The sequence below is a fragment of the Podarcis gaigeae genome (assembly GCF_964106915.1).
Source record: "Podarcis gaigeae genome assembly, chromosome: 6".
NCBI classification, from domain to species: Eukaryota; Metazoa; Chordata; class Lepidosauria; order Squamata; family Lacertidae; genus Podarcis; species Podarcis gaigeae.
Window position 1 is genome coordinate 57,299,143 of NC_139682.1, and position 17,567 is coordinate 57,316,709.

Sequence of the window (17,567 nt, forward strand, 5' to 3'; positions counted from 1 at the left end):
TCCATGAGAAGGAAAGAATGGTCAGCCCAGTTTCCACCCACCATTGGCTCTTGCCATGCCCCTTTGTCCTATCCACTCCTCATCATCAAATGTGGCCCTTTGGGGCAAAAGGTTAAAGCAGAAAGGACCCAAAGGTACCTAGTCAACAAGTGATGTTCATGATGAAGAGGTTCCATTGCTCGACATCACTGGGGATTTAGAAGGCAGGAGTGTTAAGATGTTAGCCAGATTCTGCCCCAAGGAAAAGTAAATTTACAGGGGTGGTCAGTAAGATTCCCATTCAAACTATAACCATGAGTGAGTGGAACAGATTGTACATTCCAGGGTATACAGTGAATCCATTATTTGTGTCAATTAAGGATCCCTTTTCTTTAAATTGCTTTCATCATTACTCCATTGTTTGCTAGACAATTTCACTTCAGAGCAAGCTTCAACTTTTGCAACCAACCTCCTCTCCTGCACCATTCTCTCATATCACTGAAAAGTTTATTATGTCCTCTAGCTGTAAATAAGCGGAAAACACACAGGTTAGAACTCAGCAAGGCAAATAGGAAATGATCATAGACGTGAAAAAGAAGTAGCTCCCATCAGTTTATTACTATAGAAAAAGAGACTGCACAGGAGACAGATTGTCCTGAGGTACGAATGAAAATTCTTACCATTTAATACATCTCAGGATACAGAAAGAACTTGTGCCTGTGGTGCAAAATAAGCTCCATATTTAAGAGACAAACGTGTTTGCTCTGCATATACCAGCAAATGTGAACATGCAAATGTGAACATGTCATGATCATAACGATTCCCAGATGCATTTATATGTCATCTACACTCTGAGTTTGCTCCAGGAAACACCACTGTTAACACCTGTACAGACCAAACATTTACCTTGTGACGTGTAGGACTGCCCATAGTAACTGGAACAGCAGTGGAGGGGGCCCACTTGGAAAGGTCTAAGATCCTGAAAATGGAACTACTCATTTCTCTTTCTCTCATAAGCACACACGAGAGCACAGGGAATTTTGGGGGGAGGTAAATATTTCATGTTTCCGCAAGGGTGGTTTTAAAAGGCAAGACGTTTAGACACAAGAAAAGAAACACTTAAGGCTTAATTTCCCATTCTTTCCCTCAGCAATATATCTCCATCCCCAATGCTCATAAATTTTGAGGGAGATCTGCCAAAAGTACCCTGGCAAAATCAACACCATAGACAAAGTTGCAATGCTGTTGTGCCTTTTTACCAATACATGCTTTCTGAAAGAGACCCTTCCGCTCTTATTCCATTAGTTGCTAGTAATTACATATTTCATGTACCTAGAAGATGGTTTTATAGTTATTCTCTCTCTTCCTTCAAACAGAGACCCTCGTTTTTGAACCCTGCCAACTGGCTTTGGAACTTGATTAGCTATGTATATCAACACTAAACATCTGTAACTGGCAAAATTTACAACCAGAAATAAAGAAGACTGACCTTCACTACATTGACAGACATTTAGGTTCTTGTATTACAACCATGTGGACAGGCAAAATTCATTATCTGTAATAGCTTCCCCTTGTAACCTGATTAAAACACAAAAGGCATCAATTCTGTATCCCTTTGACCTGCCAGCTACTTCCAACCTAAACCAATGAGAGGGATTATTTGACAAAAGTCATTGTTCCTGGACCAATCAGTATTACACAGACAAAACCAACATGTTCTTAATTTTTAAAACTTAAGTTTATTCTTGGCAGTGACTTTAAAAAGATGTTAATGTTGGTATAAAGCAGTAATCCCAGCCTGTCTATGGTCCAATGGTAGCCATTTGCCAGTTCTCAATGGATTCATTCCTGAGGGTTTTATAGTAGCATGCAGAGCATTCAGAGATGGAAATTTACCTCCACCACCAGTTTAAAAAATGAATTAATGTGCTGGCATGGGTTTATGGATTTTAAATGGATTGGATATGTGGCATAACTATTGTAGACAGAATCCAAAGAACTCTGCATGAAATTTACTGACCAAGGAAGTTTGGGACTGGGGCTCCTCGCATGGCAAGCCACTTCTGAATCAGAGATGAGTTTCAAAAGCAGTTAGCAATACAGCACTTGGCTGTCTTAAGAATAAGGCTGTCCTAAGGAAAGGAGGGAAGTAAGACTTAAGAAAACCCACTAAGAATGAAAAATTGTTTAGATCTGAATCTTGGTTGCCAGTGGGAAGATGCATCTTAATTTTAAACTAGTGAAAAGCACAAACTATTTTACTGAATAATAAAAATAATAAATAGATGAGCCCCCTCAATTTAGTTTTTTTTATTTAATTATTATAATTGAAAACCAGCCCTATAATGGCACCATATATAACTAAAACATCAAATACTAACACTGTCAGTAATTCAAGATTCTTACTCAACCACCTTTTAATCAAGTGATAACCATTGAACCTGAATATTATTATAGCTTCAGCATTCAGAGACAAGGGGTGTTCTATATCCAAGGAGCAACTACAGAGAATCACTCTCTCCGTGTCCTTGTTGGGCAAACTTGGCGCGTAGATTATATGTTTAAGAGTATGCTTTGATCGAGGACATAGGATGATAGGGTAAGTTAATGCTGTAAAGGTTAAGTGATGCCCTGGTTATAAAAAACTTCTCTGTTTCCAAACATAAATCAGTGAAACTGGGAAGAATGCTTCAATGCTCCTGTATTGCTACTTTTCACATCTCCAAATGGATTTGGTAGGCAGGTACCATGGGCTCAGGATGGTTTGGTTTGCTTTGCTTTGAGGCAGACTTATTTTACAACTTTGAATACAAGTTCTACTGCCGTCGCTGCTCTTTGATGCAACATTTTCGGCGTGACAGCACCAGTACATTCCTTACCTCACAGAAGTGTTGTAGCATTACGTAAAATGAAGATATCAAGCAGAACTACTACACTGAGTACATAAGAGACAGGCTATGAAACGACGGAATGATCACACAACTCATTGGAGGAGGTCTCATTGAGAAAAGAGGAGCAAAGTCAGATAGTAAATAACCATCTAACTGATAGTATGTGAAAAATTGTGCTAATCAGTAAGGACCAAACCAGGATCACTAGTACAAAACTCTTGTATAGTATGATGAGCTGCAGCAAGCCCAAAGAGGACCACTGCAAAAAAATAGTTTCATTTTCAAGTAATGTTGACTTGTTTAGGAAAGTTTTTAATGACTGATGTTTTAATTTATTTTTAATCTTTTGTTGGAAGCTGCCCAGAGTGTCTGGGGGGAAAGTTGTTGTTGTTGTTTTGCACAAACCAGGAATCCTGCCACACCATGAACTCTGGTTAGCTGAACAATCCTGCTTCATAATTCATGCTTTGTAGATTGTTTGTTTTGAAATTTACCGGAGTTTGTAATATACCAATATTCCTCTTTCCTAGGAAAGGGAAAGCTGCTGTTGTCCTCCTTCCTGCCACAATTTTTTTGGGGGGAGGGGAGTGAGGTGGGAGGGTGTTGCATGTGCCTGAGTCTAACACTTGCCTTAGACTTACTGAAGTTCATCCAGCAAAGCAGATTGTTACTGCCAGTGTATTCGTTGTGTCAGTGTGCCTTTACATAGCATACCGCCTCTGTTTGCCCTATATTCCTAATCTCCTACATACATGAAGAGCCTCTTCAATGAACCCTCTCCAATCAAGTGTGGATTTATTAAGTGTATGGGAAAGTGCAAATGTTATATTGCCAAGTTTACAAATGCATATCGACACCCGCTAGCACAAAGCTGCAATACCCCATATAATAGAAAAGCTGTTCAGCATTGTCCCTGACCCTAGAAATTTTGAAAACTCCATTATGCCAAGATGAAAACCATAGTACTTTAAAAACAAACCAGGAGATAAGATTAGGTAGAAATATTTCTATAGGTCCTTATTCTTCCCAAACACATGTGAAATACTGCACAGCAGAAGAGAAGATGACAAAATACTTCAATTTTCAGAACTGTTAATAAATGTTCCGTGGCCCTTCCACCAAAAAACCAAGACTAAAATTGCATTTACATCATATTGTGTGTTTCTCACAAGAATGATGAATGAGCACTTTTGCACTGAAGAGCCAAACAATATGGTTTTCACCTCCCTGATCATTCTCTGCAAGGCACGTACAGCGCAAAGCAGCAAACTGAGGAGCGATAGCCTGTTATTTTCATCAGATGATGCTAAGTGCACGCTTCACCTCCACTCTTCTCCATATTGCAGCCAAAATACTCGCTTACCCTGAATGCTTTGGGGTAAAGGAAAAAAACAAAAAAACCCAGGCTGTGCCGCAGTTGTCAGTTACTTTTAGCGAATCTCCCTTTTGAAAGAAAAATAAAACAAACTTCCAAGAACGGACAGGGATTTGGCTTGTGTAACAACAAGTTGCCAAAGGAGGTGGGAGAAGGAGGAGGAACATGCAGTCCATTACTTCAGAGAGAATGGAAGCTAAGAAACACACAAATACTAAAAATGGACAGCGCCAACTGCATGCCGAGATGAAGCAACATTAAAAGTTAAAATTAATTAGCTGGCACGTTGACAGAGAATCCATTGTGCAGTACAGTGAAGCAATCGAAAGTTCGGAGCCTTATATAAGTAATATTGAAAAACTCCTTGATAGCTGCAGGTAAGGACAGACATGCTGTTGGACATGCCACAACACCAACCTGGCTCCAGCAAAAGGTTTTGCAACGCAGCTCATAAGCCCGAGTCCCAAAATACTCTGAAGAAAACATCCAGCGATGAACAATACTAGGAACACAGACAGAGCACAGGCTCCAGACATTTGCCAATACCAAATGTTCTAGATCAATTACAGTACAGCAATTTATTTTAATAATGATGGTCAAAAAAAAGCTTCCGAACATATCAACCTGCATCAACACATCTATTTAAAAAACTAGCTTTAGTTGCCTTTCGCTCCTCAGAAATATCAACATGCAGCAAAGCTACTACAGCAGCAACACCTCATCTACACTGTGGGTCTAGGAAGCAGCATGTAGATAGGAAACCTGAGATATTCTTCTGAAGCCCGTGGCAAATTCAGCCCCAATTTGCAAAGAAAAATGGAGCAGCAATGTTGCAAATACGTACGTGGCATTAATTGATTTCACAATGGAATCAAGCACCTGTCTGATCACAACAGTTGTTTGAAAAGGCAGATTAAAATGCAAACTATTCAAAGTAGGCCATACTCTTCAGCTAGACAGGTAGGTAATTGGGTCCTCTAATTAGATACCAAAGGGGGAACCTAGAGAACTTCCCCTTCATAGTATAGATTAGGTAATCACCTGCAGACTGAAAGATCACATGTACAATTGTGGTTAAGAAAATATTTCTGCAGAGAACAGAGCTTGTGACTTCTCAGCGCAAGAGCATATTTAGGTTTATAGCTGGAGGTGCCCTAACCTTGGAACAAGATGAGGTGTTCTGCATGGCAGACTCCACAGGGCACAATCTTCCTACCTCTGGTCATCGCATTGGTCTTATTTTTAAAAGAGAGTATGTGTACACAAGTATAAATGCGTGCACATTATTTCCCATGCGAAACACAAAAATGTCTAAGGCCAGCTCTCTTTTCAGCAGATGATTTTTTTTGTTTTATTTATTTAAACAAATTCATATGCTGCTTTATTCTAAGAATATGTATGTAAACTGTTTTTTCTTAGCAGTTTACATACATATAAAATTTAAATCGCCAGGGGAAAAACCAGTTTAAAAACGGTATCAAATAATATTTGAAAGATTTTTAAAATGAACATTAGCTAAAAAGAAATAAAACACATGTACATATGAGGGACAGTCACATACAGCATTATTATGAGCAGTGCTTTTTTCTGGGGGGACACCTATCCCTAAACATTTTGTAAATCTAAGTTTGGCCTCATTGAGGGGCAGTATTTCAATGGGAGTAGGAAAATGAGAGTACCCCTAAACTTCTTTTTTAGAAAAAAGCACTGATTAAAAGTCATGATTTTCATCAGAGTAACAAAGAATTGTTTGCATATACTGTACAGTATACCAAGAGAAAAGACACAAGTTGTTGTTGTTTTGCATCTTCTAAGAATAAAGAACAAATATAATTCAATATCATCCAGTGCATAACAATAGGTCTCATTGTACATATACCCAAGACTTCTACCAGACACAATTTAGAGGACAAATTTCCACTGTGGCTCACATATTCCAAACCATTATCATGCTGGAAGCAGCACAAAGCTCCTTTTAGAAGTTCCTCCCATTATCTCCAAATGTACCTTATGAGCAGACATACTCTATGAGAGTTTAGAATTATGTGGCAAAAACACAAAATTAAAAGGGTGATCGTGTCCCAAAGAAGGAGCGTTTGGGGTGGGTGGGGAGGACAAACTATTCTTGTTCAAGGATCACACAGCAGGACCAAGACTTTGGCAAGTTCCTCTGAAGAGTCCCAACTGGATCTTCCACTGCAGAGAAACAGGGGGACAGAAAGAAACCGACAAACAAAGCCTATTTTAGGCCTGCTTTATCATGTGCTAGAAGGCTTCACCTAATTCAAAGAGGTGACTCAGTCACAGTTGAGGATCTGGGATGAAAAAAAACACTTTGCTACACCTTGTGAGCGTCAAAGCCAGATGGGTAGGATGCTAGCATGCTATGAGTGTGATTTATGCCTGGTTGCCGGATTCAACTCATGTTTAAAGTTTGTGGGTGGAGGTGGGGAGAGAAAAGGAGATGGAAGAGCCAAGGTAGAAACTTCTAAATCAAGGCAATTGTGGGTTTTTTAAGTAGCAATACTTTCAGGTATAATTCATTCCATGTTGATGTAAGAATCTCCTTGTTTCTTACGTCATGCAGTTTTTAAAAAAAGGAGCACAAAATGGGAAAACAATTAACAGGAGAGGACTAGAAGCGGACACCAATACATATCCACCACCCAGTCTCCACTGTGGCATGCACTTTATTAACATAGCAGGGACACCTGTGTGAAAGTAGCCTTCGACACCATCAATATCCGCTCCATTACACCTTGTACAAAGATGTGCACTGCTGCCTTGTTTAACCACACTGAGCCTCTGGGAAGTGCTATTATTCACTGAAACTAAGTGATCATCAAGTCCAGAGGCCAGCTGAGTCTAGCATAAGTTAACTAGCTAATTTCCTGTTGGGACACTTTTGCCACCACCTGGCTGCCTCTCCTCACAATGGCTCCTTGCAGTCCCACCTCTACATAGGACCAAATTTCAGAAAGGAAGGCAGCTTCTGGTTCACAGTGCCACCTTCCCTACAAGACTATGGCTTCAAGTTATAAACTCACATGGATCTTCAGTTCGTGGCAGCGGCTGCATAGAACTCATTTCCTTTATCATGTTAAAATATGTTCTTGGGTGCACACTCTGGCTTTAAAAAAATGCACTGCAATAAATTAGGGAGTAATAACAGAAAGCAAGAAGTCCATTCTTCTTTTTCCAAAAACATTAGGTTCCTCTTAAAAGAGAGTAAGAGTTTGGGGGGGGGTGTTATTGACTTGTTTCTGTTTTATTATGTATTTATTATGTATCTCATTTTGTATTTTTCCGTTGTCAACTGCCCTGTGATCTTCGATATACAAATTTAGTAACAAATTTAATAAACAAATGAACAAATTATTCTAATCCAGAAATTCAGCTCCACGGGTATTTATTTATTGTTTAAAATTCTAAAACACACTTCAACCTGATGTATTCTAGGGCAGCATAAAATATCATGGCAAATCCTTTGTTATCCATGAAAATCTTTCCATAAAAACGATTTTTAAAAGAAAAAGAAAGAAGCTGAGCAATCCTATGTCTTCACATCAGCATGTCCAAGTGTTCAAGCTGTCCCAGTTTCTAATGCCACTGTTTGCTCAGTACCATTTGCATTCAAATCTGCTTCCCATCTTCTACTTTTCTAAATATATAATTTCCTAAGCACGCGCACACACACACACACACACACACACACACACATATATGACTCTCCTGCATTAGACAGCTCTACCTCTTGCTATATAGAGAACAGTTTCTCAACATCACTGCAGCACAAACAGGTATTTCTAGTACAGACACATTGGCCCAGCACAGACATAGCTCTAAACCATGCTTTGAAATTGAAATCAGAGTTTGAGGGTGGTTTGCAGACCTACATTAAAGTTAAATCCAAATTACATTAAGCATAGTTGACACCAGGACTAACATACCACACAATGGTGGACAAAGCCAAAGAGAGAGGGGAAGGGAAGGGAAGGGAAGGGAAGGGAAGGGAAGGGAAGGGAAGGGGGGAGAGATATATCCTGAGAGTCAGTTTGAGATGTTTTGCAAAAGGCAATGGACAAAGATACAGTACTAAATCCTAAAACTTAAATCATGGAAGAAGAGGTTGCTATCCCTACACATATATGCAGTGCTTTTTTCAGGGGGTAGGGGACGGACCCCTAAACATTTTGTGAATCAAAGCTTGGCCTCATTGAGGGGCAGTATTTCAACAGGAGTAGGAGAATGAGAGTACAGTGGTACCTCGGGTTACATACGCTTCAGGTTACAGACTCCGCTAACGCAGAAATAGTGCTTCAGGTTAAGAACTTTGCTTCAGGATAAGAACAGAAATCGTGCTCCAGCGGCACGGTAGCAGCAGCAGGAGGTCCCATTAGCTAAAGTGGTGCTTCAGGTTAAGAACAGTTTCAGGTTAAGAATGGACCTCCGGAACGAATTAAGTACTTAACCCGAGGTACCACTGTACCCCTATACATTTTTTAAAGAAAAAAAAAGCACTATATATATGTGACCAAAGTCAGTTCACTCTATTTTAAAACCCACGCTATGTGCAATTGATACAGGAGAAGTATACAGGGATGGCAGTTTGTTCTTTTCTAGGTAGTGGATTGGGTATCTTTCTCTCTAATGAGGTTGTTGTCAGTGTCACTAATTAAGCAACAATCCATATCGGCATACTGCGAAGGAGATACACATCACCAACTTACTACCTGCTGCAAGTCTCAGAAGGGGAATCCTCAAGGTGGCATGATTTCAGCTTTGGCTGAAGAAAAGGACTTCAAATCCATCCAGGGTTAGAGTTTTCTGAAGACCCAGGAAGGTAATGATATAGTCATTTCTTGTGGTCAGACTTTTAGATCTGTAAATTGAAGACTTGGTTTTCTTCCAGAGATGGTGCTATTGTAAGGCCCTTCCTGTACTACAGAAAGTACTTTGCAACAACTCTGCTGTAATTACAAGATTGGTTTGGCAAGTGTCAATGACAGTAAACCAGATTACGGGGCTTTATTGCAGCTTAACCTATTGTGAACCAGCTATGCGCCCATCATCTGGCAGTGCCACCCAACTGGCACACTGAGACAACCAGAGAAGCTTGAGGGCATCAGGAGTCAGGACACTAAGGTACCAAAAGCAGGATTCAGACACTGTAGCATTAACATCAACGAGAGCTTCAATTTCAATATGGGGTTTGGAACCAAACAAGTAGGTCCCCAATAAATCTAAAATGTCACTGATGAATCCTCTCTACAAAAAGACTGAAAACATATTTTAAGTACTTTATGCTATACCTTATAATATCCCATGTGCACATGCAAAGATGTGAAGTATGAATTGACCCCAAAGGTAGCATGTTTGACAGAAAGCTGGCAACAGCAGAAGAGCTAAAGAATCTTGGTCAAGCCTGAACAGATGCTTCAAGTGGTGCCTCCATCAATTCTCATGGAATTGGGTTATTACTCATATAGCATTTGCAAACAGGAGAACTTGGGGGGTGGCAATGAAGCCTCTTTTCCAGGGCCTTGTTTTTCCACATGCTCTGCTAAATACACATGTGGTCTCAGAACAGGCCTACTTAAAATTCCAAGATGAAAAGAGGGACCTTTCTTCCATTGGCAAGGATCCCTCTATACAACTCTATACTGCAACTCTTAGAGGTTCTCCCTAGAGCACAACACACTCTCTGGAGCCAAATAAAAGGAAGCCATAGCAGTAAAAAGAAAATCAGAGAAACATCCTCCATGGTGCCCCTGGTGCAGACATGCGCCTTAGCATGCAAGCAATACAAGGAAAGCTGAAGCAGAGGTAGGAGACGATGGCAGGAATGGCATGTGAAATGCTTACCTAGTCTAAAACAAAAAGTCAGTGTGATCATGGCCTGGAACAGAAGTCCCAAACCTATCTGGGTCCAGGACACACCTTTAACCTCAACCTGAAAAATGGAAGACAATTTTACTCTTACCCATCCTTGCTTCCTATCCAACTCGTCACCCATCCATTTCCTCCTCTCTCTCAGCATTGGTATGAACAGCTATAGATCCTGCGTCTTGACTCACAAGTTTGGCCAACTCCCTAAAGCAATACACCAGCAACCTCCAGGTCCACCCCAGCATAATCGGGTAACAAGAAACCACTGCATTCAATGAGGTCCCTGATAGAAATCTTGCAACTTTTATCAGCTGATCATTCCTGACCTCTGAAAAAGGGATTAATGGGACAGGTGAGTAACCTGCAGATTTTGGCCACTATCCCTGTGGCCCTTGGGGTAAAAAGGTTTCCAAAACCCTGGATTAAAATCTACAACATACCAATATTCAAAATCCCACTTACAGATACACACTGACTCCTGCAAGCAAGCTGTTTGTATTCTACCTACCACGCGGTCAAGGAACTCAAGAAACAAACTTTCACCAGACAGCTTGTTTATTTGCATACATATGAGACAGTTTGTTTATTTGCATACATATACAAATGAGAGGCACAAATACAAGATGGGTGACACCTGGCTTGAGAGCAGTACATGTGAAAAGGATCTAGGAGTCTTGGTTGACCACAAACTTGACATGAGCCAACAGTGTGACGCGGCAGCTAAAAAAGCCAATGCAATTCTGGGCTGCATCAATAGGAGTATAGCATCTAGATCAAGGGAAGTAATAGTGCCACTGTATTCTGCTCTGGTCAGACCTCACCTGGAGTACTGTGTCCAGTTCTGGGCACCACAGTTCAAGGACACTGACAAACTGGAACGTGTCCAGAGGGCAACCAAAATGGTCAAAGGCCTGGAAACGATGCTTTATGAGGAACGGCTAAGGGAGCTGGGCATGTTTAGCCTGGAGAAGAGGAGGTTAAGGGGTGATATGATAGCCATGCTCAAATATATAAAAGGATGTCACATAGAGGAGGGAGAAAGGTTGTTTTCTGCTGCTCCAGAGAAGCGGACACGTAGCAATGGATCCAAACTACAAGAAAGAACATTAGGAAGAACTTCCTGAGAGTAAGAGCTGTTTGCCAGTGGAATTTGCTGCCAAGGAGTGTGGTGGAGTCTCCTTCTTTGGAGGTCTTTAAGCAGAGGCTTGACAACCATATGTCAGGAGTGCTCTGATGGTGTTTCCTGCTTGGCAGGGGGTTGGACTCGATGGCCCTTGTGGTCTCTTCCAACTCTATGATTCTATGATTCTATAAGCAGCATCAGTATCTCTCTATCTTAGTAAACCTCGTTTTCTGCTGATCCCCACCTAATGCTTCCACCAGCAAGGAATCATCAAGCCTGGGACACAGATAAAGTGGTACCAAGGACTTAGGGTTGTTGTTTACATAAAGAAACAATAGAAACAGACAAGCCGCTTGAAAAACTTTCATGAAAAATAAGGGCTTTCCCTGTTCTGCTCAACTGCATACATAGTGCGAATGGCAAACATGCAAATAGAGATCTGCAAGGACATAAGATGAACCCCCTCTATTCTCCTCAACCTTTCCCTACAACTTTTCTCCATTCAATTAACTGGGATCTTCCAGGGAGATATATGTCATTCTTGGCTAATGTGTAGTTTTGTGGAGAAAATCTCAGGTATATTCACTGCAAACAGCACATTTAATTTAAATATTTTTACTTCATTCTTCTGCCAACAAAGTTCAGCAAGTAATTTATATAAGCCCATCCCCATGAGTTCCACTCAAGACTAACCATGTTTGGCTCCCATCGCTCAAGACAGCAACATCAAGCAAAAGCATTATGTGTTTGAATGTAATCCTAATAAAACAAAAACTAGGGGAGTCATGATTGGTTGAAACTGAGGAACATACCAGGAAAGGTTGAGAAGATACCAGGCAAGGAGGATGCAGGATCTGGCTCATTAACTGGAAGAATATTTCCATGTGATTACAAGAGGTGCTAAATGTCATTGCAGGTGGCCTCCTGCAGTCATTCTGTATACATTCCAGAAGTCAGAAGCCCAGTTTGAACAAATAATAGTCCATGTCTGTGCAGCTTAGGATCATGAAGGGACACTGTGCTTATCATTCAAGATTTCTGAACTGCTTTTCATTCAGTTGAAAGTGGTCTACAATGCATTAGCTCAGCACAACTTGTACAGACGGGCATGGGGTGAGCAACAGGGCACTCATATGGAATTGATCACGGCAGCTTTTCAGACCTTCACAAAGTCAGGATAAAATGCAGCAGCATATGAACAGGTTAATACAGAGGGCGCCATTATCAGAAACTATCACCCTTATTAAGAGAGCTCCAGGGTCGTGTGACCAATGGAGATCCTACCAATCAAGAAGGGTCTGGAAGGACCACAATATATGTTAAGGTGAAGCTATTTCAGCAGTGGGGAACCTCAGGAGCAGTGGCCAAATATGGCTCCTCCAGTCCCCTCCTGGCCAACACGCACAACCAGATGTCATGGACTGACTGGACACAAAGGAATGTGGGAGGCACCAGCTGGGGAACCCCCAAGGGATGAAGAATCAGAGCCCAGGGAGTGGTGGTGGGGTGATGATGAATTGTCAGAGAGGACCTTCAGTTTCTGCAGCTGCCTCATAGGGGCAAGACCTACTGAGAAGAGTTGCTGTGCTCAATAGGCCTGGTTCCCCTGAGCTGGTCTGGTTTCTGCTAATCAAGAGCCTGCTCCATGTGACACCAGCTATGCTGCATACTCTCTCCTCAGCTGCTTTTGTCTAGATGGAATGTGCTCTTGAACTGTGACTAAGCCTTTTGCTTGTCTGAATGCAGAATGAGAAGATACAGCGTGCAGAAACCTTTGGCCTTTGTATGGCAGGTGCGTAGCCTACTGCACCAAAGTCACAACTGTTACATGGCTCGCTTTTCAGCTCTGGCCCCAGCCACCACAGACATGTGGACCCCAGAACGCTGCTCAAAAAGATTGTGGCCCCCAGGCTGAAAAAACTCCCCCTGGACAAGATGTTGCAGCAGAAGCAGGGCTGTAGTTGGGAAATGCAGCACACTAATCCAGTCTCCTTGTGCCCATGTCCTGTGTTGCTTCAAGTTTCTCCACTGACACTCTACTTGAGTGCCTGCTGCTTATGGGGCAGGAAAACCTATGGGGAGACACAGGCCTGATTTCCAACAGCAGCCCTACCAACTGCCAAAGTACCAAGAATAGGCTATTTACAATGCTAGTCCCTTACATACTGGACTGTGTAAAAATAATTACACCCCCCTCCCAAAATGCATGCCAGCAGACCCCACAGCAAATGGAGCTCGGCATTTTCATAAGAATCCAACAATATGCCATCTATATATAGCCTGAAGCCTATTAGGCCTTTTGCACAATTGCTAGCAGAAAACCTGGAAGTTTCTTACTTTTAACACCTGTGCCCGATAGGCAAATAAATAGAAAACGCCAGCATCAAAGTTCAATTGGTTGCAACTTCCCCATGAATTGCTGTGCAACTAAGCTACAGTTCAGAAGCATCTTTTAGAATAAATACAGAAGCCACACACCAGGGTGCGAGCAAAGTTAAGCAACACTGTTCATCCACATTGTGCTGTGTTGACAGCTTGACTTTATTTAAGGTTTTTTTTTAAGGAGCCGGATGATAGAGCTTGCTTTTGCACCCCCGTGAGGCAGGATTCACATACAAGCATAGCAGGCAAGACAGTGGTAGTTTAAAGATATATATACTTTGCTCCAAGGCGTGAGGGCAGAAAGCAGTAACTCTTTATAAATTAGAAACGTCTACATTCAACCAAAACGCAAACAATTTTACAAAAACACATGCACGCGCGCAATTAAAAAGAGGCACAGCAAGAAAAGTGAAAAGCAAGAAAGAAAGTCGACAGAAAAAAGCCTAGCTAATTTTCAATGCACAAGATCAAATATTGCAGGGTGCACAGAGAGTTCGCTCATGACACAGCCAGAGGTCTTCCTTTGGACTTTATCTTAACATTACAGGCTGCCGAGTCATTGCCTTTACAGCAGGCATCAGGAGCTGTGTTTTTTTTTAATAAAAAAAAAAACACCCATCCCTTGGCGATGATGAGCCGGGCCTCCACCTCTCCATCGTACACCTCCCTCCTGCCTCTCTTGTGAGGAAAGAAGGGGGGAAGAGAGAAAGAAAAAGAATGGAATACAACCCTGGTGATGCACCCAGCAGAAGTCTATGTCAGCAGGATGGCATGAGTGAGCTGCGTGGGCAACAGCCAGCACCCAACAGGAGAACTGACAGAGCACTTGTAAAGGGAAATGGGGGAGGGGGGGAGAGAGAGAGAGGGAAGAGAGAGGGAAGAGAGAAATATTCTTCATCTTCTGTGTTTTTCTTTGTACTCCCACTGCCTCCCTTCCCCCTGCTTAATCCCCAGGGCAACAATCAGTTATGCAAATAAGCCCTCCCCCACCTCCTTCCACATTCTAGCCTGGCTGCTCTACATCTGCTCTAAGTCCTCCACTCCCCAAGCTGCAGCTACCTCTCTATTGTTCAGGCCTAGGCAACCCTCCATGCCACAAAAAAAACCGATTCTGCTGCTGCAAACACACCCCAGAGAGAGAGAGAGAGAGAGAGAGAGAGAGCGCACACACACACACACTTGCACTATTCTCATCAGCACTTCCCTTCAACCTTCATACCCATCCTCATACTACTTTTAAAGCCAAGGCGGTTATTTTAACAAGCAGGCATAGATTTTTTGCCACACTCAAGCTTAAAATTAAAAATGCTCCATGGCAGGTCGCCGCCAACAGTACCATCAAACCATGTGCAAAATGGAGCGCTCTCTCTCTCTCTCTTTTGGAATGGAAGAGGTGGCCAGTGACAGAGAGAAGGGTTCAAGCAAAGCATAAGGCACACAAAGTACATTCCACCAACTCTCATACGTGTACATCCACACACTAAAATGGATTTTACGTTCAGAATCTTGGAGTCTTTTTCTTAAAAAAATAAACTTTTAAAACACTGAATATTTTTTTTTAAAGCCAGACTTACACTGACAAAGCATATTCGTAACACCTCCACACAGGATGGTTTTGCCTCTTACTTCCTAGAGGACTGCCAAATTAGCTTTTTTACAACTTACTCAAGTCTCCTATGCAGGTGTAACAGAAGTTTTAGTTTTGTTTTGGTTTTTTCAAGTAAACTAAACAACCCTATTTATGTTCATAAATAACGTGCCAAACACCACATACACATCAGTGAATTAAACCATTGTCAAATAATGAAGCCTTTTCTCTGGGGAGGGAGGAGCTAGATTCATATTTTTAAACTAAACCAGAGACTGAGGTTTCAAAGTACCTCCAAAAATATGGCCATGGCAAAGTTTCAAACTTTCATTATATAAACGATGCATCAAAGATTTTCAAAACGTGTTCAAGAAAAATGTTGCCAGCTGCAAGACCTATGATTCTATAGTCTAATCCTTATGCCCCAAACACTTACCTTCCAAACCATATTACAACTATTTGCATGCTGAACATACCAACTGTGCATTGTATCTCTTAAGGAAAAAATTAAAAAAACACACACCAAGCAGTTTGACAAACCCCATTGCTCACTTGGGCATTTTGCCTCAGAGCAAACAGTATACGGATGTAGATTCTGTAACCTGTGTCTGGACTGAATCATCAATATGCCAAAAAGAAAATCTAGAGATATAAAAAGAGTGAAGACTTATAGTGTCAATAACCTCAATCTGTACCGCTACGGCTTCCATCACCGCTGCCTATAACCAGCTGAGGCTGCTCTCCAGAAGGGAGACGGAGCCCCAACAGATAAAGCAGTGACAGAAGTCAACTTTTAAAAACCATCTGTCTTTTCATGGCAATTTCCATGAATTACAAAGAGTAACGAAGGCAGCCAGTCCTACAGATCCAAAGAGGGCTTAGTGCCTCTGTACAAAACCTTCCTTTCCCTATCAGTTACTCTCCCTATTCCGTTCCAAATCAGAGATTAAACCCCAAACCTTCATTCCCCCCCCCCCTCAACTAGAACATTAACCAGAACAGAAGGGGGACAACAGATCACAGGCTCAAAGCAAGGGTGATAACTGAAAAAAGTTATGTGGTGTAAAACGCAGGGACAGTTTGCTTGCCTGAGGCAAAGGGCAAAATGGCGCCTCCCCATTCCACCCACAGAAGCAGCTGAACCCAATTTCAACACTGGCAATGGAACAGCATCCACCCTCTGCTGTTCTTTAGGGCAGATTATATATGGCCTCTCCTCCAACAGAGGTGGAAAAAGAGGGGTGGCTTGGGAGTTAAGGCCAAGGACTTGCTGCCTGAGGTGGCAGCCTCACTCCACCTAGTTGTAGGCCTGGTTCTGTAGACATAGGCTGCATTCAGACAACACTTTATTCCATTTTCCAGTGTTTCCTTACCTGACGATTTCCATATTTTATGTGCTATTTCAGACAACATAAAAGTAACTTCTGGAAATCTACCACATGTTTAGTGCTCATTTCCACTTGAAACAGTCATGGCTTCTCCCCTCAAAAATCCTGGGAACCGTAGTTTGTTAAGAGTGGGGAAACCCAGCCACATGGGCGGGGTATAAATAATATATTATTATTATTATTATTATTATTATTATTATTATTATTATTATTAGGGTTCTGAGAGCAGCGTTCGAAACTCCCATTATTCTAGGTGCACTTTGCGACAGGCAATTTCATTAGTGTGAGCAGTTTCTGAGCTCTGAGCGCAGGACTGCGCCCAAGATTTCAGATTAAAACTGCCACTGCTGGAAGGAAAGGAGGGCCTTTTTCTGCCTCCCCGCTTCCAGCTTCTCTCTAAGGACTGGAGAAGTGACCTTCATATGAATATTAGGGGGGTGGGCAAGGGAAGTATGGCTTTGTTTTTTTTGCAGTCTTAAGATGAGGACTAGGACCATGTGAAAAATGAACCTAAGATTTTAGCTGCATTCATTCATTTGCAGCTTTGTATTGTTATAAAAAAGCACGCCCAGACACTCCATAACCTAAGTTTAAGTTCCTAGCTTGCATATCTCAGTTTCTAACACTGTCTGATGAGAGTAGTTAGGAGACCCCTCCCTCCCTCACAGAGCTACAGTTCCTCAGGAGTTATGCGCGAAGAGGGATAGATTATTAAAACGCTCTGAGAATTGATAGGGAGCAGGGCATCAGTAGTGAGCTCCTATGGTGTGAAAGGGCCCAGCAACTGCCTAAGACACAGATGCCAAAGCTGTCCCTCACCATAAATTTCTAAAATAAGCATTTGTTCGGACACCAAGCATTCTGATCATAAGGGTACCTTACCCCAGCTACCTGAATACTGGTTGCAGCTATTTAGTGGCAAATGCTCAGGAGTACATATGAACTCCCCTGC

General features: G+C 41.8%; 1 protein-coding gene and 1 long non-coding RNA gene across 8 annotated transcripts in view; one reads left to right on the forward strand and one right to left on the reverse strand.

Annotated features, from left to right (window-relative positions):
* Positions 1-17,567, reverse strand: part of SSBP3 (single stranded DNA binding protein 3) — a 169,412-nt gene that overhangs the window by 128,194 nt on the left and 23,651 nt on the right. The window lies entirely within an intron of this gene.
* LOC310846139 lies at positions 8,812-11,992 on the forward strand. Its single transcript, XR_014565159.1, has 2 exons — positions 8,812-10,711; positions 11,453-11,992. It is a non-coding gene; the product is annotated as an uncharacterized lncRNA (long non-coding RNA).